The sequence below is a fragment of the Dama dama genome, chromosome 11, assembly GCF_033118175.1.
Source record: "Dama dama isolate Ldn47 chromosome 11, ASM3311817v1, whole genome shotgun sequence".
Taxonomy (NCBI): domain Eukaryota; kingdom Metazoa; phylum Chordata; class Mammalia; order Artiodactyla; family Cervidae; genus Dama; species Dama dama.
In genome coordinates this window covers 64,441,480-64,465,296 of record NC_083691.1, presented here as the reverse complement: position 1 = coordinate 64,465,296, position 23,817 = coordinate 64,441,480, and the positions used below count along the sequence as shown (strand labels likewise).

At 35.8% G+C, this 23,817-nt stretch overlaps 1 pseudogene; it reads right to left on the bottom strand.

The window, feature by feature from the left end:
• Window positions 1-22,123: 22,123 nt before the first annotated feature.
• LOC133065569 (proteasome maturation protein-like) lies at window positions 22,124-23,455 on the bottom strand (annotated as a pseudogene).
• Window positions 23,456-23,817: the final 362 nt, after the last annotated feature.

Here is a 23,817-nt window from a genome sequence, read left to right as displayed (position 1 = left end):
CTTAACTTTAGTGTCAACTGTATCACTTTGTAGTTTTCTACTTATTTGTATATCCCTAAGCAATATTTTGTTTTAATTTTGATGCTTATAAAATTCAAATTCATGAAATCATATTGTAAGTATTGTATGAGTTGCATCTTTAGCTCAACATTATGTTTTTAATAATTCACATCAATGCAACAGTTGCAGTTTTTCTCATTTTTATTGAAGTAGCCTGTTTTCATATATGAATATATTATTTATGTATCTATTCTGTTATTTATGAACATTTAGTTGCTGACATTTTGTGAAAATGGACCATACTACTAAGTATTCCTCTATGGGTCTTCTATACAAACATAAGGGAAAACTCCTAGGTCATAAGTTATAATATCTTCATAGTCTACAGAAACAATTATTCCATGATTTTCTGTAATAACTTCTGATTTTCCAAGCCATCTTGTCTGTCTTTATTCTTAGTCTAGAATGACCCATATGAATCATTAAAACAGAACTCATTCCTTATCACTCTTAATTATGAATGCTATTCCCAAATCAAAGTTCTATCAGGGAAAAGTACTGTATAATTAGACATGATTCTAAAGATCAATGCATGGCTAATTTGATCATTTTGACATTCTTTATAGTAGATATGCTTCAGTGCTCAATTTATCCAATTAGAGTATTTGATTCTGATAAAATAGATAGCTAAATTAGATTCCCAAATATGTCTAAATGCTTCAATCTCATTTATCTTCTGTGGACCCATAGACATCTAGTCTCTACAAGGCAAAACAGAAAGAATATTTTCCATTTGTACCCAAGCATAATTTTTTATAGATTTTCACACTGAAAGAAGATAGCTGACAGCAAAGAGACTTTTTACCTAGCTATCAGTTTCAGAGAGTTTATGGGGAAGAACAAGTTATTTTTGCAAATTCATTAGGAGATCTATAAACCTAACTTTTTATCTCCTCTTATTATGTTACATGCTCAATCTATGTGTCTCCGAATATTAATTGTATAGCATATTAATACCATACTTCTTTCAACATAGAACTCATTTAATTTGAAGGTTCACTATTGAATTAATTATATCTTCAAGAGGGACTACAAAAAAGGATGTATATACATTTTAACTACCCCTGAATTTTATATTTTTAATCCATATAATTATATACCATTTTTTCTTTAGAATTCTAATTAAAGTTTCAATGTAAGTCTTGTTTACATTCAGTGTATAAAGACTCTATAGTTCTCAGCATCTTTTCATGTGCCTATTGGCCATCTGCATTTCCTCTTTGGAAGATGTCTATTCAGTTCTTCAGCGCATTCTTTAAACTAGGTAGCTTGCCTTTTTGATGCTGAGTTGTATTAGCTGTTCATATATGTTGGCTATTTACCTCTATTGGTCAAATCATTTGCAAATATTTTCTCCTATTTCAGTAGGTTGTCTTTTTGTTTTGTTGATAGCTTCCCTTGATGTTCAAAGCTTATTTTAAGTTTAACTAGGAACCATTTGTTTATTTTTGCTTTCATTTCCTTTGCTTTCGAAAGTGAAAGTTGCTCAGTCATGTCCGACTCTTTGTGATCCCATAGACTATACGGTCCATGGAATTCTCCAGGCCAGAATCCTGGAGTGGGTAGCCTTTCCCTTCTCCAGGGGATATTCCCAACTCAGGTATCGAAACCAGGTCTGCATTGCAGGCGGATTCTTTACCAACTGAGCCACAAGGGAAGCCCTTGCTTTCAGAGATATAGCCAAAAAAAGTGCTACACTTTATGTCAGAGAGTGGTCTGCCTACGTTTTCCTCTAAGATTTTTATGGTTTCTACTCCTACATTTGGATCTTTAATTCATTTTGAGTTTGTTTTTATATACTGCATTGAATCTTAAAATGTCCTTGAGGAGTATGGTCATGTTAACAGTACTAATTCTTTCAATCCAGGAACAGAATATGCTTTTCCATCTGTGTTTTCTTCCATTTTTTTCATCAGTGTCTTATAGTTTTACACATACAGGTCCTTTACCTCCTTATGTAGGTTTATTCCTAGGTATTTTATTCTTTTTGTTGTGATGGCAAATGTGATTGTTTCATTAATTTCTCTTCTGGATACTTTGTTGTTGTGTAATGACATGCAACAGATTTCTGTATATTAATTTTGTATCCAGCTGCTTTACTGAATTAATTGATGAGCTCCAGCAGTTTTCTGGTAGTATCTTCACTATTTTCTATGTATAGTATTATGTCATCAGCAACCCACTCCAATATTCTTGCCTGGAGAATCCCCCATGGACAGAGGAGCCTGGCATTATACCCAACATATGTGAACAATTTTCTATGCATAGTATTATGTCAACAGTGACAGTTTCACTTCTTCCTTTCAAATTTGGATTCCTTTTATATACCTCCCTTGTCTGATTGCTGTCTATGACTTCCAATACTTTGTTGAATAAAAGTGGAGAGAGCAGGCATCCTTGTCTTATTGCTGATCTTAGAGGAAATGCTTCTGATTTTTCACCATTGACTATAATCTTAGCTGTGGGTTTGTCATATACAGCCTAATTATGTTGAAGTATGTTCCCTCCATGTCCACTTTCTGGAGAGTTTTCATCATAAATGGATGCTGGATTTTACAGAACAATCACTGATTTAAAAAAAAAAAAAAGATTAGAATCTATCTGGAAAGATTTTCTACAGCTGAAGACAAAGAGAAGGAATGACAAGGAGACAGGTAGGAGAGGCATACTCTTTATATAGTCAAGTTCCATATCTCCCAGGTAGGAGACTTAAAGGTTGGAGAATAATTATATTGGAGAGGTTCTCCCACAGGAATGAGAATTTTGAATCTCACATGTGTGTCTCTCCATCCTGGGGGTCCTACACTGGGAAGACAAGCCCCCAGAGTATTTGCATAGCTAGTCATTAGGGAAATGCAAATCAAAACCACAATGAGATAACACTTCACACCTTTCAGAATGGTTATCATCATAACACCAAAAATAACAAATGTTGGCCAAAATGTGGAGGCAAGGGAGCCTTTTTACACTGTTGGTGGGAATGTAAATTGGTGCAGCTGCTGTGAAAACAGTATGGAAGTTTCAGACAAAAATAAAACTTGAACTACCATATGACCCAGAAAGGGCTTCCCTGGTAGCTCAGCTGGTAAAGAATTCACCTGCAATGCAGGAGACCCCAGTTTGATTCCTGGATTGGGAAGATCCCCTGGAGAAGGAATAGGCCACCCTCTCTAGTATTCTTGGGCTTCCCTGGTGGCTCAGATGGTAAAGAATCTGCCTGCAATGTGGGAGACCTGAGTTTGATCCCCAGATTGGTAAGATCCCCTGAAAGAGGGCATGGCAATCCACTCCAGTATTCTTGCCTGCAGAATCCCCCATGGACAGAGGAGCCTGGCAGGCTACAGTCCATGGGGCCGCAAAGAGTCAGACATGACTGAGCGAATAAGCACAGCAAAACAGCATGACCCAGAAATTCCACTGTTGAGTATTTGCGTGTGTGTCACCTAGTTGTGTAAGTAACCTAAGTTATGGAAATAACCTAAGTGTTCATCAGTGTGCATCAATAGATGAATGGATAAAGAAGAAAAATAGATGTGAGATGTATACACACACACACACACACACACACACACACATACATGTTTGTGTATATATATATATACACACACACACACATATTTATATATATATATGTATGTATGTATATGATGGAATACTACTCAGCTATGGAAAAGAATGAAATTTTACCATATGAAAAAGAATGAAATTTTGCCATTTGCAGAAACATGGATGGACTTTGAGGGCATTTTGATGAGCAAAATAGCAAGACAGAGAAAGACAAATACTATATATCACTTATACATGGAATTTAAAAAATACAGTCAATTAATGAATATAATAAAAAAGAAGAGGACTCACAGATATGATGACAAACTAGGGGTTACCAGTTTGTGGTAGCCACCAGTTTGGAGAGATGGAAAGGGGAAGGAGCAATATAAGGTTAGGGGATTAAGAGGTACAAAATATTACATATAAAATGAGCTACAAGAATATATTATACAGTACAGGGTATATAGTCACTATTTTGTAATAACTATAAAAGGACCATAACCCTAAAAACCATGAATCACTATAATATACACATGCAAGTGTGTATAATATACACTATATTATACACCTGTATATAGCAATGTACATAAATTATACACCAATAAAGAAAGATTCTACCATTCTAGTTTGACTATTAGTGGATAACATACTTGTCAAAATATGTGCATGCATACTGATTCTTATTATAGAGGTAAGTAAAATATCACCTGTGGGCCATATTTGACATGCAATCTGGTTTTGTAAATAAAGTTTTATTGGAACACAGCTACACCTATACATTAACATATTGTCCATGGTTGTTTCTGCATTTTAATAGAGTTGAGGATTAAGATAGAAGCCATACAGTTGACAAAGCCAAGCATAAAATATTTTCTATCAGGTTCTTTATTTTAAAAAAAGTTGATGATACGTGCACTAGTATCAATACATCAGAATTGAGAAATATAATTTCAAAGAAAAATGGAAGAAAAATAAAATTGTTTCTTAATTCCTTTCTTCATTGTGTTGCTTCATTTGTTATTTTAACTTTCTTTCCTTAATTTAACTGTGTATCTCTGGATGTTAAACTGCCCTTTTCAAAAATTAGTGGAATTTTAATTAATAGATGTTTGGAATATGATTAATAATTGGTTTCACCATTGTAGGAGTCATTTGAGATGTACATAAAGTCTTCTGATTTTTTCCACTCTGGACACATAATAAGAGTCCACTTCTTCATTGACTTGAAATAAGGTATAGCAATATAACTTGAGTTGGCCAAGAAAATATGAATAGAAATAAGACATTTTTTTTTTTTCAGACAGAAGTATAGAATTCCCAGCTTTATATTTTCCCACTCTTGGGGCAACTGAACTGCCACTAAAGTCACAGCCTCCTTGCCTATATGGAATGATAAAGAGTAAGAAATAAGTTTTGTTGTTTTAAGCCACTGAGAAGTTAAGACAACTCATTACCAGAATCATAAGCAAATTTACCTTGATTGATTAAAGAAAAAATTTGTTCAAGCCATGGGATATAGTCAGTGTAAAGAATGGTGATTGGTGAAACAGTTTTAGAAAATGGGAGGATGGTAATGAGTGATAGGCAGTTACAAAACACTTGGTAAAACTCTCACCTATAATAACTTGAGGTAGACAATGTAAACGTATAGCTTTAGGTGAACATATTGGAAAAGAGCATGTTAATATCATAAGTTAGTGATTACAGGGCTCTTTTATCAAAATAATAATGCAAGTTCAGAATATAAATGGTCATTTTCCAAACAGCATTGAACAGGAATAGAAGAAAATCCAGAGATGCAGGGATTTACAGAGTTATCAAGAACAAAGTGAAAGTCGCTCAGTTGTATCTGACTACTTGCATGAACTATACAGTCCATGGAATTTTCCAGGCCAGAAAACTGGAGTGGGTAGTCTTTCCCTTCTCCAGGGGATCTTCCCAACCTGGGAATCGAACCTAGGTCTCCCACATGACAGGCAGATTCTTTACCAGCTGAGCCACCAGGGAACTGGCAAAAAGATAGGGAAAAAGTGGAAACAGTCATAGATTTTATTTTCTTGGACTTCAAAATCACCATGGACAGTGACTGCAGCCATGAAATTAAAAGACACTTGCTCCTCAGAAGAAAAGCTATGACAAACCTAGAGAGCACATTAAAAAGCAGAGACAACACTTTGTTGACAAAGGTGCATATAGTCAATGCTAAGGTTTTTCCAGTAGTCATGTATGGATATGAGAGTTGAACCATAAAGAAGGCTAAGCGCTGAAGAACTGATGCTTTTGAATTGTGGTACTGGAGAAGACTCATTAGAGTCACTAGGACAGCAAAGAGATTAAATCAGTCTGTCCTGAAGGAAATTATTCCTGAATGTTCACTTGAAGGACTAATGCTGAAGCTGAAGCTCCAATACTCTGGCTACCTGATGTGAAGAGCTGACTCACTGGAAAAGACCCCAATTCTGGGAAAGATTGAGGGCAGGAGGAGAAGGGATAAACAGAGGATGAGATGGTTGGATGGCATCACTGACTCAGTGGACATGAATTTGAGCAAGCTCCGGGAGATAGTAAAGGACAGGGAAGCCTGGTGTGCTGCAATTCATGGGGCTGCAAAGAGTCACACACGACTTAGCGACTGAAAAACAACAGAGATAGGAGGGAAAAAAGAAAAAAAAAAATAACAGGTTTTGAGCAATTTTTGAACAAATCGGGTGGAGAGGGAGGTGGGAGGGGGGATCGGGATTGGGAATACATGTAAATCCATGGCTGATTCATGTCAATGTATGACAAAACCCACTGGAAAAAAAAAATAAAAATAATAAAAAAAAAATTTAAAAAAAATAAAATAAAATTCAAATATAAGTAAAAAATATCCAATAAAATTCATCCTCACAGTAAAAGTAAATAAAAATTTTAAATGCCAGACTTAGTCACCCAGTGTTAGTTAAAAATTCTGAATGGGTTTAGATATTTCCAAGTTAGTCTTTTGAATCTGACAAAATTGTTCAGAGACAAAGAGATTAAGTGTGGAACTGTGCCATGTAATCTTGAAAGGTAAGGAATGTCACCACTGGGAAGAAGATTTAGGGGTCACTGCACTTTTCACAATGTCCTATTTTCCTGACCTCAGTAACCACAGAAACACGTGTCAAAAATGAGTCTCCATTATCCTCGGTCCCTAAATGACTACACTAAATAGAACTCCTTGTTGATTTACAAAAAACAAGCAGGATGAGAGCGGTAAACATTATGAAGACACTGAGATTCTGGATTTTCTTTGTTTCTTCAGGATAATGTAGCCTATCTTGACCCCAAACATTACTTATCTTAAATATCTAACCTAAGATATATAGTGATGCCTATTGCATTTAATTGTATACAAAAATGATAGGTGATCCAGGATACCATAATTTCATTTGAATATTGTTGTTGTTTACATCAGAATATAATGTTTTAAAAATATTTCAAATAACAATTGTCAGTGTTCTTTAGACAAAGATGTACAGGAACACATGCTGTTACTCAGGTTGGTTTATTACTCATTGCAGTGAGAGAACACACATATGGCGGACCATGGGTTCTCAGTAAAAAAAAGTGTTACAGTACTTATCATACAGTGTAGGCTTTGATTGGTGATTTGGGAAGGGTCTACAAAAGATGTTATCTTTATATCCATTGCTATCAGAAAGCAGGGGTAATTCTACGTGGAGTTACATAATAAATCTTATCTATAGGAAGGAAAGATTAGAAAGAGGATAAAAGTATCGTTGGTAAATAAACAATAATTCTTCATTTTGGCCAAGAGAGGAGGCATCTGGTATATTTTCGGAGTAGCACAGTGGCTTTGTGACTTGGAGGCACTTGGATAAAAATAACGAAGTGGTCCTGCTTTGTCTCATTTATCTTGGTCTCAGGGTAAATTTCTTTGAAATTAGTACTCTCTGAAATTATTTATATCAAATATTAATAGAATGACATAGTCTGGCTGCGAGTGCTAGGAAAGTTTTTAAATGCCACAGATTGTTTTTTTCTTTTCAACCTGAAAATACAAATTCAAACTTGAGATACTAGTTGGTATCACCAAGAAAATAACTCAACTGTGGTTCTAGTAGGATAAAAATATTTTTTATATGTGGTTTAAGTGTGCACATGTACATATAAGATGACTACATTATAATACACTTTTTATGAAAGGGAACAGCTTTCCTCTTAATATTAATAATGAGATATCTAAATTTCAGAAAAAATATAATTTTATATCTTAGAATAAAATACTACATATTTCTAGAAAATTCATGAATATATGATGAGACAATCATTGAGTTGATTGTGTTGAGACATTAGAAATGTCCCAGCTGATGTTTTCTGTAAGAACTACTATGTTTAGTTGAGAATATACCTGAGTCCTGGATCACTTGATTTCAGTCCCTGAGGCATCGTTATTATGACGAAAGTCATATCTTCCATTCTGAAGATAAATATGAGAAAGACTAAACCAAATGGAATTATGTTCTTTTAAATAAATAGGTGATTTAGACTTTGGGGATATAATAGTGTCAAAATCACAAAGGGATTACTAAAACTTATGAAAATTTTAAACATTTAAATTTTTGCAGTGTGAGTAGTCCTACTCAGTATTTTGGGAGGTTGTTTGAAAGCATTTATGTTTCAAAATTAAAGTCTACACAAATACATTTACTTTTCTCTTTCCCCGAATCTCATTTAAAGGGTAATAGGGGACAAAAATAAATCACAAGCCGGCAAAAATAAAGGCAATCTGAAGGGAGCTTTCCATGAGTAAGACATTGCAATAAATTTCTTGAAGGTATAAAGTAAATTGAAAAGGGAACTGAAATATCTCACGGGTAGAGGAAGGGTTACCAGATAAAATAAACTCTTCAGTTAAATTTAACTTTAAATAAGCAATTTTCTTAGTATAAGTATGTCCCATGCAATACTAGGAGTTCTGCATTTAAAAACATTTTTATTCATCTATTTATTTTTACTTTTTTGTTAATCTGACAAGCCTAGACACACAGAACCTATTACTCCTAGAATGATTTGTAAAGGTAGATGATTTATAAATCCCAATTAAGATGGCATCAAAAAAATAACTGTTACAGAAAGTAATCTTGGAAACATAATTGCAATTGGAAATAGAAAGCAGAATAAAGGACAAATGAACATAAAAAAGAAAATCTTTCAGAACATGACAAAGAAATTGTACATAGGAAGAAGAAAATAAAGGTTTGCAAGTCTGCAAGACGTGGCAGACTATTGCCTATTGCCAATTTCTGTTGCCTTTGGACACTGTTCAAGGAGGTTAGCACTGTGAGTTCCAGAAACCAAGCCAGAGCATCTCTCTCTGCTCCTATTCCTGCTCCATCTCCAGTTCCGGCCGGCGTCCCCAACTAGCAACCACAACGATGCTCAAGCTACGGGATAGTCATCCCACTGCATGCAGGGGACACTGCAGTTGGAAATTACCAAGCACCAAATGGTGGAATTTCAAGTCAGGAACACAGTTCAGTTCAGTCGCTCAGTTGTGTCCCACTCTTTGCAACCCCATGAACTGAGGCACGCCAGGCTTCCCTGTCCATCACCAACTCCTGGAGCTTACTCAAACTCATGTCCATTGAATCAGTGATGTGATCCAACCATCTCATCCTCTCTAGTCCCCTTCTCCTCCTGCCTTCAATCTTTCCTGGCATCTGGGTCTTTTCCAATGAGCCAGTTCTTCACATCAGGTGGCCAAACTATTGGAGTTGCAGCTTCAGCTTCAGTCCTTCCAATGAACATTCAGGACTGATTTCTTTAGGATGTACTGCTTTGATCCCCTTGCAGTCCAAGGGACTCTCAAGAGTCAAAAGCATCAATTCTTCATCACTCAGCTTTCTTTATAATCCAACTCTCACATTCATATGTCACTACTGGAAAAACCATAGCTTTGACTAGACGGACCTTTGTTGGCAAAGTAATGTCTCTGCTTTTTAATATGCTATGTAGGTTGGTCATAACTTTTCTTCCAAGGAGTAAGCGTCTTTTAATTTTGGAGCCCCCCCCCCCCCCAAATAAAGTCTCTAACTGTTTCCATTGTTTCCCCATCTGTTTGTCATGAAGTGATGGGACCAGATCACATGATCTTAGTTTTCTGAATGTTGAGTTTTGAGTCAACTTTTTCACTCTCCTCTTTCACTTTCATCAAGAGGCTCTTTAGTTCTTCTTTGCTTTCTGCCATAAGGGTGGTGTCATCTGCATATCTGAGGTTACTGTTATTTCTCCCGGCAATCTTAATTCCAGCTTGTGTTTCATCTAGTTTAGCATTTTGCATGATGTATTCTGCATATAAGTTAAATAAACAGGGTGACAATATACAGCCTTGATATACTCCTTATCCAATTTGGAACCAGTCTGTTGTTTCATTTCCAGTTCTAACTGTTGCTTCTTGACCTGCACACAGATTTCTCAGGAGGCAGGTCAGGTGGTCTGGTATTCCCATCTCTTTCAGAATTTTCCACAGTTTGTTATGATCCACACAGTCAAAGCTATGGCATAGTCAATAAAGCAGAAATAGATGTTTTTCTGGAACTCTCTCGCTTTTTCGATGATCCAGCAGATGTTGGCAATTTGATCTCTGGTTCTTCTGCCTTTTCTAAATCCAGTTTGACCATCTGGAAGTTCATGGTTCACCTACTGTTGAAGCCTGGCTTGGAGAATTTTGAGCATTACTTTGCTAGTGTGTGAGATGTGCAATTGTGCAGTAGATTGAAGAGTTTTTAGCATTGCCTTTCTTTGGGATTGGAATAAAAACTGACCTTTTCCAGTCCTGTGGCCACTGCTGAGTTTTCCAAATTTGCTGGCATATTGGGTGCAGCCCTTTTACAGCATCATCTTTTAGGATTTGAAATAGCTCAACTGGAATTCCATCACCTCCACTAACTTTGTTTATAGTGATGCTTCCTAAGTCCCACTTGACTTGGCATTCCAGGATGTCTGGCTCAAGGTGAGTGATCACACCATCGTCGTTATCTGGGTCATTAAGATCTTTTTTGTACATTTCTTCTGTGTATTCTTGCCACCTCTTCTTAATATCTTCTGCTTCTGTTAGGTCCATATCATTTCTGTCCTTTATTGTGCTCATCTTTGCAGGAAAAGATGCAAAGATCTTGGTATCTCTAATTTTCTTGAAGAGATCTCTAGTCTTTCCTATTCTATTGTTTTCCTCTATTTTTTGCATTGATTACTGAGGAAGACTTTCTTATCTCTCCTTGCTATTCTTTGGAACTCTGCCTTCAAATGGGTATATCTGTCCTTTTCTCCTTTGCCTTTCGCTTCTCTTCTTTCACAGCTATTTGTAAGGCCTCCTCAGACAACCATTTTGCCTTTTTGCATTTCTTTTTCTTGGGGATTGTCTTGATTCCTGTCTCCTGTACAATGTCATGTACCTCCATCCATAGTTCATCAGGCACTCTGTCTATCAGATCTAGTCCCTTAAATCTATTTAGGGACACAGAGAAGCAGCAAATTTCCTCATCTCCAGGCAGCTTCCCAACTTGAGAGAGCTTTGCTCTCCTGAGGAACAGAAGGATTAAGTATCACTGAGGCAGTGAATGAAACTGGCCCAGGTGGCTTCCTGTTCCACCCTCACTTACCTCGTCCATGCTGTTTCTCCCTCTCTGAACATTGGTTCTTTGTTCTTCATCTTCAAGTTTCTCCAGTGTTTAGCAACTGGGTGCAAAGCATGCCTACCATTTAGTGGGATCTGTCACAGGTAAACAGGGCAGGCAGAGCCAGAGTTTCCCTCTTACTGTGTAAATACCACATAATATTCTCCAAGTTAGTGAAGTTCCCTTCACTAACAAAGCCTGAAGTATTCACTACCTGGTGTTTCCCATAAAATATCTGCAAACCCCAAGTCTAGTGATCAGTCACAAGAATAAAAAAAGTGACTGCAAATAGTTTCATGAAGAAAAAAAAAAACGTGAAAGTAGACTGAAATGGAGCAATAAAAGAAATAATAGAAAAAGTCCCTTAAAACTGTAGAAGGAAACACATCTTCAGTTTGAAAGGACTCTTGAAGTGTATATGAACAATGAAATGGAGAGAAAGCATTATGTTATAAAGAGGAAAGCCTACATGTTTCCTAGGGTAGGGGATAGTGGGAGGGGAAAAAACAAAAATCATCTGCCATCAAATTTCTCATTAGCAATAGCTGATGTTAAAAGGTACATGCTTGAATGCTTTCCAGTTGCTGAATTAAATTGTCATCTGAAAGTTTCAATTCATCCTTGTATTTATTAAAAATCACAATCCACTGCAATGAGAAGATTAACATATTTTCAGATATGCAAGGTTATGGTTTTGTATTATTTTGATCTTGTTATTTTTTAAAATTTTCTTTTCATTGATTTATAACATATAAGTTTCACTGTATAAGTTATATTTCAATTTCTGTATATATCATAGTGTGCTCACCACCAAAGATTTAGTTTCTGCCCATCACTATAAAATTGATCCCCTTTATTGATTTTGTCCTACCCACCCATTCCCCCTCTGGTAACTGTTACTCTGGTTTTTGTATCCATGTGTTTGTTTTCTATTTTGTTTGGTTTGCTCATTTTGTTTTTATATTCCACTTATGAGTGAAATAATATGGTATTTATCTTTCTCCACATGACTTATTTCACTTAGGATATTTTCAAGGCCTATCTATGTTGCTATGGTATTCCCAGGTGGCTCAGTGGTAAAGAATCCACCTGCCAATCAAAGCAAGAGACATGGGTTCGATCCCTAGGTCAGGAAGATACCCTGTGGAAGGACATGGCAACCCATTCTAGTTTCTTGCCTGGGAAACCCCATGGACAAAGAAACCTGGCGGGCTAGAGTTCATGGGGTCACAAAAGATTGGACACAACTTAGCAACTGAACAACAACAACAACAAAATCCATGTTGTTGCAAATGACAAAATTTCATGTTTTAAAACAGAATAGTATTCCATTGTAGTCATACACCACATTTTCTTCATCCATTTGTCATTTGATGGGAGCTTAAGATTGTGTCCATATCTTGGCTATTATAAATAATACTACAATGAATATAGGGCTGCATATAGCTTCTTAAAACAGTTTTTATATTTTTTGGATAAATATCCTGAGAGTAACATTTGGATTATATGGTAGTTCTATTCTCTCTTTTTTTTTTTTTTTTTTGAGGAATCTCCATACTGTTTTCCTTAGTGACATACTAAGTTTTACATTCCCATCAACAGTGCATGAGAGCTTTCTTTTCTCCATAACCTTGCTAACACTTTTTATTTCTTGCCTTTTTGATAATAGCCATTCTAAGGGGCATGAGGTGGATATATCATTGTGGCTTTAATAATTTCGGATGTTGAACATTTTTTTCATGTGCCTATTGGTCATCTGTATGTCTTCTTTAGAAAATGTGAATTCAGATCTCTGTCCATTTTTAAAATGGGCTATTTTGTCATTTTTTTTAAGTTGTATTATTTATATATTAGGAATATCATACATTATTGGATATATGATTTGCAAAGATCTTCCTCCATTGGTAGGCTTTTTTTTTTTTTTTTTTTTCTGATAGTTTCCTTTGCTATGAAAAAACTTTTTAGTTTGATGTAGTACCATTTATTTATCTTTGCTTTTGCTTCTCCTGTCTGAGAAGACACATCTAGAAAGACATTATTAAGACCAATATCAGAGAGTGTACAACCTATATTTTCTTCTAGGAGTTTTATGGTTTAAGGTCTTACACTCAAGTCTTTAACTATTTGAGGTGATTTTTGTGTCTATTTCTATGATATTATAGTCTACTTTCATTCTTTGACAAGTGTGTGTCCAGTTTTCCCAATATTGTTTATTGAAAAGATTATCCTTTCCTTTAGTGTAAGTTCTTTGCTCCTCTGTCACATAATCGTCCATATATGTGTGGATTTATTTGCGGGCTCTCCATTCTGTTCCATTGATCTATATACCTGTTTTGCTGCCAATACATGCTGCTTTGTAATAATATGAAATAAGGGAGTATGATACCTCCAGCTTTGTTCCTTTTTTCTCAGAATTAATTTGGTTTCATGGGGTCTTATTTGGTTCCATACTAATTTTAGGATTTTTTGTTCTATTTCTATGAAAAATACTATTCAGATTTTGATAGGGAATACACTGAATCTAAAGACTGCATTAGGTAATATGCACATTTTAATAATGTTAATTCTTCCAATTCATGAACATGGAATATACTTCCATTTCTTTGTGCCATCTTTGATTTATTTCAAGAATGTCTCATAGTTTTCAGTGTATAGGTTTTTTATTTCCTTGGTTAAATTTATTCCTAGGTATTTTACTCTTTTATTGTGATTGTAATTGGGTTGTTTTAATTTTTCTTTCTGCTAGTATACAGAAATGCAATAGATTTTTGTATATTGATTTTGCATCCTGAAACTTCACTATATTTATTGTTTCTAATAGTCTTTTGATGGCATCATTAGGGTTTTCTATGTATAATATTATGCTATCCACAAATAGTAAAATTTTAATTCCTCTTTTCCAATTGAATTACCTTTTGTTTCTTTTTCTTTTCTCATTGCTCTGGCTGAGTTTCCTTAGTATGTTAAATAAGAGTGGGGAGAATGGGCATCCTTTCAAATCTTTAGCTAGATTCACTAAAAATGAGAGAGGGCTCTGATAAAATAAGAAACAAAAGGGGAAAAATAGCAATGAATATAACAGAAATGCAAAGGATTATAAGAGAATATTATGAACAACTATATGCCAAGAATTTGGACAAGTGAAAAGAAATGGATAAATTCTTAGAATCATGAAACTTTCCAGAACTGAATCATGAAGGAATAGAAAATCTGAATAGGCCGATCACTAGTAAAGACATTGAAACAGTAATCAAAAGCTCCTCAAAAATAAAAACCTAGGACCAGATGACTTCACTACTGAATTCTAACAAAAATTCAAAGATTTAACACCTATATTTTTCAAACTATTGTAAAGGATAAAATAGCAAGGAACTCTTCCAAACTCATTTTATGAGGCCAGCATCACCCTGATACTGAAACCAGATAAGGACATAACCCAGGAAGAAAATCATAGCTCAGTCCCTCTGATGAACACATATGCAAATATACTCAACAAAATGTTAGCAAGCCAAATCCAACAGTACCTTAAAGTGATCACACACTGTGATCAAATGGGATTTATTCCAGAGATGCAAGGATGGTTTAATGTTCACAAACCATGAATACACTGCATGATCACAATAAAAGATAAAAGCGTTTGTGACTGATGCACCAAAAGCATTTTACAAGATTCAACAGCCGTTTGTGAGGAAAAAACAAAACAAAACAAAAAAACCTCTCAATAAAATTGGCACAGAAGGAATATACCTCAACATAATAAAAGGCATATGTGGCAGATCCAGAGCTAACATCAGACATAGTGGTGAAAAACTGAAAGCCATTCCTGTAAACCTTTTCTTATATTCTTGGATACAAGCCAAGAAAGAAGGTATAACAGAAAAGCAGCAAAATACACCTCAAAAGAAAACAGTGAGAAGAGAGTTACCCAAAGGTGACTACTAGTCTTACACTTCCAAGCCCAGAATTGGCACAGGATAGAGGATTTAGGAAGAGAAGTTTTGAATGGGAAAGTAATACTCTATAGAAAAATCAGTAGAGTTAAAAGTTTGAAAAAAAAATGAGAATATGCTAAAACCTATTAATATTAGGGGAATGTAAAAAGAAAAATTTATTTAACTTGACACTTGATTCATTATACATTGAGGAAGAGTATTTGAACCATAAATAAATCAATATAATCATAGCACATAGGCACATGGTTTCCATGCCAAGGAAAACTATTTATAGTACAATATGAGTATAACTTTGCATTATTTATTTTATAACTTTCATAATCAGGCATCAGTAAAGTCACAGAAGAATAAACTATAGCTTATTAATAAATAATAATCAATTATTTAATTAATATACATAATATATTAATAAAACAAGCAGAGTTCTTTACATTACGAGGTTCTCTGTGAAAAACTTAATGAGTTGAATGTAAGCCAAACAACTAAAATTGAATTAGGAAGATGTAGGAGTTTCACTCAAATTCCTCAAAGAAAGGAGAGGTGGTTTCATTTCTGAGAGGTTCAGGAATGAATGATAGGTTCAGAGAAGAGATATAAAAAGGTTGGGAGAGAAAGGATGTTCAAGGCTACATTATCAGTATTCACAATTTTGTTAATACTTTAGAGACAACAACCTCCTGCTTTCCAGTGCAATAACTTGAAAAGGAAAATTGTTTTACTGACATTACTCAAAATGAACTTTTTAAAAGGATGCTTTAGTATGGTAACAGCAATGAGAGCTTTTATGTACTAAATGCTTACTGCTCAAAGCATATAGTGATTTTTTAAAAATTTCCTTTTTCCCTCAAATAACCCTATAAAGTAAGTAATGCCTTTTAAATTTCATATGTGGATGAAACTAAAGTTTGGAGAGCAATATCTTGCCCGAGACAATACAGTTTACAAGTAACAGAATCAATACGCTAATCAAGGTTTTTGCAATTGAGATACTGAACAGAATGGAAAATGGCTAGGCCATAAACTTAACGCTAATAGAATTTGGACCTACAACCTCTGTAGCAATCATCAGAATGATCAGGGCTAGGTCACTGACTTCTAGCTTCCCTATTTTTCCCACTTCCACCTTTGTCCAACTCAGGATCAACCAGAGAAAGTAAAATGTGCTCTCCAACCCAATTATATAGCATATCCCACTTCTAGTTAGCTCACCTCTCCTTTGCCATGCCAACAACCTCTAATCACAGCCTACCTGAAGTCTTCTCTTTTTTTTACTATAAAACTTTTCTACTCTGCCTAACTTTGAGTCCTTGCTGAAACAATTAACGGTTACTGAATCCATTGCCATAACAAGCTCTGAATAAATACCTTTTGTTTGTCCTCATTTGGGTGAGCTTTGTTTACTTCCACATACCAAATGCTATAATTTCAGTCACTGTACAGTAACATTTAGACTTCCAAAGAAACAACGAATTGCTAGTATTCTTAAAACTTGCTCTTGAAAGATAAAATTTTCCAGGCAAAGATAAAAACAAAAAAAAAACATTCACAGGAGCTCCCCACTTTAGATAATTTGGAGTGATAAACTATAGTAAAATAAAAACTGCAAATTGTGGTTCTAACTCTTAAGTTCACTTTGGTTCTGCATTTATAGTTGGAAGAAAGGATCTAGGGCCAAATGACCTTTTATTTTGTATTCCTTGGTTCCCTTCTACAGCTGGCATTGTTACAGATAAAAACAACCAGCAGCGCTCAGATGTAAGCTGCAGATGGTGTTAAAGCAAAGTGCTTCCTGGCTCTTAATGGCTTTCACTTTGCAAATGGAATGAAACACAGCAGGGACTAAAAGTAAGCACCTAAATATTTCCAATTAAAGCAAGCGGTCTGGGCAAATAAAATAGTTAAGGGGAAATGTTTAAAATAGTATCAGTGCATGAGGTATGACTCAGACAAAGAAGGAGAGATTCTATATCAATCACTTCCAAGTACTTTGACTTCAGCATATGATACCTTAGGGGGCTTGGCATTAATCTATTTCCAGAGGCCACCAGGCTCTAATTTTCTGGCTACCTGATGCAAACAGCTGACTCATTTGAAAATACCCTGATGCTGGGAAAGATTGAAGGCAAATGAAGAAGAGGGTGGCAGAAGATGAGATGGTTAGATAGCATCACCGACCCAATGGACATAAATCTGAGCAAATTCTGGGAGGTAAGGAAGGACAGGGAAGCCTGTAGTGCTTCAGTCCATGGGGTCACAGTCAGAAATGACTTAGAAACTGAACAACAACAATAACCAGTATTTCTTTCTCAACTGTTGTTTCTGGGAAAATCAGTTTCTCCAGACCTTATGACGTGTACTACAAAAAAGCAGAGGGTAGTATCTTTTTGAATGAAATGTGAACAACTGGGTTACACAAAATTGTAAACATTCCTTTCTTATATTACTTCCATGAACTTTAATTATATAGGAAGATATGACCTGAAAATGTTTCTAAATATTTTCACAGTTCAGTTCATGGGAGTAGTGTTCAAAGAAACATAATTGAGTTGTTATATCTTCATTGGAAGCTATCTTAAAGCTTTAAGTGCATTTCTATATTCCACTGCAATGAAGATATTACAGAGTGCAGAGTCTGAAAAGGGCCAATGAGTTAACTTTAGAATTTTTGAACTAGGATAAGGTAAAAGAAGGAAGGGTCTTACATTACAGAGTAGAACAGTGATTAAAGGCTGAGGACATGATACCAGTCTGTTAGATTTGAATTGCTGGATTTACTGCTTTGTGGCTTTGAAAGTGAAAGTGTTAGCCTCTCAGTCATGTCCAACTCTTTACAATCCCATGGACTGCACACCAGGCTCCTCTGTCCCATGGAATTCTCCAGGAAAGAATATTGGAGTAGGTAGTGGCATATTATTAATTACATTATGCTTCAGTTTCCCCTTCAGTTGAAAGTTATTGAAAGGACTGAATAAGTTAGCATATGCAAAGTGCTAAAAATGTTACCTAGTTTATACTTTTCATTACTATTGCCATAATTTATTTACCATTTTCTGGGAAAATTGAACAGCAGACCTTGGACTATTCTGATCATACTCTTTCCTCTGAGTTTACAATAAACAAGTTAATTATTGATGCTATAAAAAATGGCTCTGAAAATTTTTTGAAAATCTCAATGTGTGCTGTTTGGGGAAGGTTGTCAGAAGAGGTGAGGGCTCATATACAAGTCATACATTTCAGTCCCCGAGCACCTTTGTACCTATAAAGAGGATAATCCCCTGCCAAATGAATACCCACTACATTCTACTTCCCTCCTCAAGATGTTTTTCTTCTACAGAACTATGTTATAAATTGGAGCGTGGTGCAAACTGCTCTGAGGGCTAACTCACTGGGATAACTCTGACACCATTTTAAGCACAGAGACCCTCTAGGAACTCTAGGGGGTTTATTTGCCTACTACTGTGTTTGCAATTAGGTCCTTCCCTCAGCTGAAGAGTGACTCACATTTCTGTTGAAAGACTGTCTTGATTTACAGATATCTAATGAAATGACTAGATTTTAAATCAGCAAAACATTTCATATATAATATTCTACTCTTTGCCCCCCCCGCCATTCTTCCTTCACACTGGTACTCGAACAGGATAAATATATTTTCCCCAGATTGAAAGTTCTTTGTCTAGCATGCTATTTAAATCAGCATTGATTTTATGGGAAACAATAAAAAACTGGAACTGAATTTGGCTTATTCAGTTTCAATTTTAGTTTAACAGTTCAGTTTAGTCACACAGTCCTATCAGGCTCTTTGCAACCCCATGGACTGCAGCACGCCAGGCTTCCCTGTCCATCAACAACTCCTATTTACTCAAACTCATCTCCATGGAGTCGGTGATGCCACCCAACCATCTCATCCTATGTCGTCCCTTTCTCCTCCCATCACCAATCGTTCCTAGCATCAGGGCCTTTTCCAAAGAGTCAGTTCTTTGCATCAGGTGGCCAAAGTATTGGAGTTTCAACTTCAGCATCAGTCCTTCCAAGAAATATTCATGACTCATTTCCTTTAGGATTGATTGGTTGGATCTCCTTGCAGTTCAAGGGAATCTCAAGAGTCTTCTCCAACACCATGGTTCAAAAGCATTAATTCTTCACTGCTCAGCTTTCTTTGTAGTCAAACTCTCACATCCATACATGACTACTGGAAAAACCATAGCTTGACTAGATGGACCTTTGTTGGCAAAGTAACGTCTGTACTTTTTAATATGCTGTCTAGGTTGGTCATAGCTTTTCTTCCAAGGAGCAAGTGATTTTAATTTCATGGCTGCAGTCACCATCTGCAGTGATTTTGAAGCCCCCAAAATATAGTCTCTCACTGTTTCCATTGTTTCCACATCTATTTGCCATAAAGTGATGGGACTGAATGCCATGATCTTAGTTTTCTGAATGTTATATCTTGAGCCAACTTTTTCGCTTTCCTCTTACACTTTCATCAAGAGGCTCTTTAGTTCTTCTTTACTCTCTGCCATAAGGGTGGTGTCATCTGCATATCTGAGGTTATTGATATTTCTCCCAGCAATCTTGATTTCAGCTTGTGCTTCCTCCAGCCCAGCATTTCTCATGATGTACTCTGCATAAAAGTTAAATAAGCAGGGTGACAATATACAGTCTTGATATACTCCTTACCCAATTTGGAACCAGTCTGTTGTTTCATTTCCAGTTCTAACTGTTGCTTCTTGACCTGCACACAGATTTCTCAGGAGGCAGGTCAGGTGGTCTGGTATTCCCATCTCTTTCAGAATTTTCAACAGTTTGTTGTGATCCACACAGTCAAAGCTTTGGCATAGTCAGTAAAGCAGAAATAGATGTTTTTCTGGAACTCTCTTGCTTTTTCAACGATTCAACAGATGTTGACAATTTGTCCTCTGGTTCCTCTGCCTTTTCTAAATCCAGCTTGAACATTTGGAAGTTCTCATTTCATGTACTGTTAAAGCCTTTCTTATAGAATTTTGAGCATTACTTTACTAGCGTGTGAGATGAGTGCAGTTGTGTGATAGTTTGAACATTCTTTGGCATTGCCTTTCTTTGGGATTGAAATGAAAACTGACCTTTTCCAGTCCTGTGGACCCTGCTGAGTTTTCCAAATTTGCTGGCATATCGAGTGCAGCACTTTCACAGCATCATCTTTTAGTATTTGAAATAGCTCAACTGGAATTCCATCACCTTCACTAGGCTTTGTTCCTAGTGATGCTTCCTAAGGCCCACTTGACTTCGCTTTCCAGGATGTTTGGCTCTAGGTGAGAGATTATACTATCATGATTATCTGGGTCATTAAGATCTTTTTTGTTTAGTTCTTCTGTGTATGCTTGCCACCTCTTTTTAATATCTTCTGCTTCTGTTAGGTCCATACCATTTCTATTCTTTATTGTGCTCACCTTTGCATGAAATGTCCCCTTGGTATGTCTAATTTTCTTGAAGAGATCTCTAGTCTTTCCTATTCTATTGTTTCCCTCTATTTTTTTTGCATTGTTCATTGAGTAAGGCTTTCTTATTTCTCCTTGTTATTCTTTGGAACTCTGCATTCAAATGGGTATATCTGTCCTTTTCTCCTTTGCCTTTCACTTCTCTTCTTTCACAGCTATTTGTAAGGCCTCCTCAGACAACCATTTTGTCTTTTTGCATTTCTTTTTCTTGGGGATGGTCTTGATCACTGCCTCCTGTACAATGTCAGGAACCTCTGTCCATAGTTCTTCAGGCAGTCTATCAGACCTAATCCCTTGAATTTATTTGTCACTTCCACTGTATAATCTCTTCAATTTAAGTCATGATCTGAGCCACAATCAGCTTCCAGTTTTGTTTTTGCTGACTGTATAGAGTTTTCTCCATCTTTATTTGCAAAGAATATAATCAATCTGATTTCAGTATTGACCATCTGGTGATGTCCATTTGCAGAGTCTTCTCTTGTGTTGTTGAAAGAGGGTGTCTGCTGTGACCAGTCTGTTCTCTTGGCAAAACTCTATTAGACTTTGCCCTGCTTCACTCTGTACTCCAAGGGCAAATTTGCCTATTACTCCTGGAATTTCTGGACTTACCACTTTTGCATTTCAGTCCCCTTTGATGAAAAGGACATCTTTTTGGGGTGTTAGTTCTAGAAGGTCTTGTAGGTCTTCCTAGAACCGTTCAACTTCAGCTTCTTCAGCATTACTGGTTGGGGCATAGATGTGGATTACTGTGATACTGAAAGGTTTGCCTTGGAAACAGAGATCATTCTGTCATTTTTGAGATTGCATCCAAGTACTGCATTTTGGACTCTTTTGTTGACTATGATGACTATTCCATTTCTTCTAAGGGATTCTTGCCCACAGTAGATGAAAGAATTTCAGAATCTATGGCTTCTAAATTCTTCAAGGTTTATTAGTCTCTGTACTCTCACACAGCAACAAGCTGATAACTATAATGCATTACTTTCCAATGAAGAAGGTATTTAAAAGCTGAATAGCCACAAAAACAGCTTATAATATTACAATGCTAGCTAACAGGATTAGAACTAATGAGCAACATTTGGATTACATGTTTGTATGGTACTATAAAAATTCTCATTCTCCTAAAATATTATAAGCTCTTTTTCTGAATATCATCTAATTAGAATCATACAGTATGAAAATTTTTGGATTAGCTTCTTTCACTTAGTATTATGCATTTAAGTTTCCTCCGTGTCTTCTAACTTGATAGCTATTTCTTTTTAGTGATAAATAATATTTCATTGTCTGGATGCACCACTGTTTATTTACATTTTTGGCAAAAATTCTCATGTATCAGTACTTTTAATGTTTTATAGGTTAAATTAAAGTAAAAAGGCAACTATAAACAAGATGCAGTGCTTCTACTTTAATTAATAACACAACTTTATTATAGTAAGCCAAATTTATATTCCACCATCAAGAAGCGTTCTTTCATGACATCATTTTATGATGGATCATTAAAAATACCTTAAAAAATTCTTCATTACCCCTTAACATAATCAGTGAAAGATTTGAAGCTGGAAAAAAATGGAAGATGCTGAACATTCTACATTGCCTTGAACTTCATTTGTAATTTTAGTAAAGCAAATGGACCTTAAATGTTTCTTAATGTGGATAAATTCATTTTATTTCCATTGAACATTTTATTTTGGTATACTAGTTAGCTGGGGCTACCATTAAAAAAGAAAAAAAAAAAACGCCAACTGAATGACCTAAACAACAGATGTTTATTTTCCCACATTCTGAAGGTTGGAAGTCTGAAATCATGATGCTGGCAGGGTTAGTTTCTCCTAAGGTCTCTGTCCTTCACTCACAGATACAGGCTTTCTCTTTGTGTCCTCACAAGGCCTTTGTGTAAATCTCTGGGGTCTCTTCCTCTTGTCATAGTGACATCAGTCATTGGATTAGGGCCTTTATGGCCACATTTAATCTTAATGACCTTCTTAAAGGCCTTCTCTCCAAATATAGTCATCCTGGGAATTAGAGCTTCAATATATGAATTTGGGGAATACTATTGGGTTCAGGGTACAGGGGGATTCTGCCATTGAGCCACCATGGATTCAGAAAATACCTCTGTCAATATAATATACACTAAAAGCATGAAGCTTCAAATATTACATTTTTGTATGATTTTAAATGATTCAAAACACTTAGCAAATGACCCAACAATTAAAGGAACACTGCTGCTGCTAAGTCACTTCAGTCATGTCTGACTGTGCGACCCCACAGACAGCAGTCCACCAGACTCCTCTGTCCCTGGGATTCTCTAGGCAAGAACACTGGAGTGGGTTGCCATTTCCTTCTCCTAAAGGAACAAGCTGTGTCTTATCTCAAAAACTTTATATATCTTATATTATGTTGCTTTGCATATTTATTTTAAAGTATTTACTGTATAAAACTTTAACCATATATAGAAATAGAAGAATATAGTAAAATCCTTCACCATTACCCATCATTGACAGTTATTAACACCTGGTCCATCTTGTGTTATATACCCTACCTACTTCCCCTTATCATTTCTGAGCAGATATAAGATGCAAGATTAAAATGTAAGATTAGGTGTCTCTAATAATTCAAGAGGATGACTGGGCAAAAGTTGATTTTTCACATAAGGAAAACATTTCCAAAGAATATCATGACTTTCAAAAGGTCCACCTGCTGAAAGTTCAGTTACTGGAAAACTGCTCATTGGCTGAGATCCAAGTTCTCCAGCATCCATTTTCAGCCTGCCCTCTACACAGCTTCTCAGCCCCCTGGACCCTCATTTCCAATTTTGGGAGTTAATTTCTCACATCTGGTGGCGCACTTCTTTTGTTTGTTTGTTTTTAATACACAGATTTGTGGTCCAAAAGAGTTAAAAGTTACAAATAGCAAACAAACATACGAAAAGATGCTTCACATTATATATCGTTAGAGAAATGCAAATGAAAACAACAATGAAATACCACTACACACCTAGAAAAATGGGTGAAATCCAGAACTGACAACACCAGATGCTGGTGAAGTATGGAGCATCAAGAGTTCTCATTCATTTCTGGTGGAAATGAAAAATGATAGCCATTTTGGAAGACAGTTTGGTGG